The sequence below is a fragment of the Acipenser ruthenus genome, unplaced genomic scaffold, assembly GCF_902713425.1.
Source record: "Acipenser ruthenus unplaced genomic scaffold, fAciRut3.2 maternal haplotype, whole genome shotgun sequence".
Classification (NCBI taxonomy): domain Eukaryota; kingdom Metazoa; phylum Chordata; class Actinopteri; order Acipenseriformes; family Acipenseridae; genus Acipenser; species Acipenser ruthenus.
The window spans coordinates 34,499-35,832 of NW_026708928.1; positions in this window are offsets into that span (position 1 = coordinate 34,499).

The window sequence follows — 1,334 nt, forward strand, 5'->3', positions numbered from 1 at the left end:
TTCAAAGACTTGACTCATTTTGCCATTTGTTCCGAACTGAGTGTCTTCTTACAAGAATCTTGCAGCCTTAAAATCCACTTAAAGCTCATTGCCCGAGAAACAGATTTGATCTGTCATCATTAAAATTGTCACCAATGTCTTACTTTGCAGATTTAGTAACACATGTTCAATATTTACCATTGTGCAATACAAAAAGAAACAATTTATAATAAATATTTTTTCAAATACTGTTTTTTTTTATTAATAAGCTTCCATTCACCAGTGTTTTTGTTATAAACGTGCACTGTAATTATTCACCATGAACAAAAACCTACATTGAAACAGTTCTGCCTTGGTATATGTAACAGGGTGGAGGCTGGGTGTGAACCGGCGACCCTGCGTACCACAAGCAAGTGTCTAAACTACAATGCAAAAGAGCCAACCTCATTCACATTTGTGGTTTTAGAGCTGTTAACCTTATCTCATCTCACTGACAGGGGACTGGACAAAATCTGTAATGTCAGTGTACTGCCCGTTACATGTATATATATGTAGAAGACTACGAGGCGGTCTGATTCAAGCATTCAAAATCCTAAAAGGTATAGACAATGTCAACCCAGGGGACTTCTTTGACCTAAAAAAAGAAACAAGGACCAGGGGTCACAAATGGAGATTAGATAAAGGGGCATTCAGAACTGAAAATAGGAGGCACTTTTTTACACAGAGAATTGTGAGGGTCTGGAACCAAGTCCCCAGTAATGTTGTTGAAGCTGACACCCTGGGATCCTTCAAGAAGCTGCTTGATGAGATTCTGGGATCAATAAGCTACTAACAACCAAACGAGCAAGATGGGCTGAATGGCCTCCTCTCGTTTGTAAACTTTCTTATGTTCTTATGTAACTGCCCGTTACATATACATGAATTGGGTACAGAACATTGGACCCTATTCGCTAGTCACCTTGAATAAATCTAATATATAAGTTAATAATAACAACAGATAACATGCGAGACAGGAGCAACTGTAGTACTGGAGAACTGTTTTAAAACATATTCTTAAATTATTAAGTGTTTTAGAACCTGGTCAGGGGTTCCATTATAAAAGTTACAACAGTATTTTTGCAGTTTTCCCATGGTCATACTATGCATTTCCCATAGTTTACCCTGGTTTGCCATGTTTATTAATATACTTTACCATACCTTGTTATTCTTTACAATGCTTGCCTATGTGTCACCGTGCTTTCACTGTGCATTATTAAACTTTTCTATGCTTTTACTATGGGAAACTTCTATAAGAGTTTATTTGGTTTATGGTTGAAACAAAGACCTTGCCTACCTCTGATCTAAGAAACCATTCA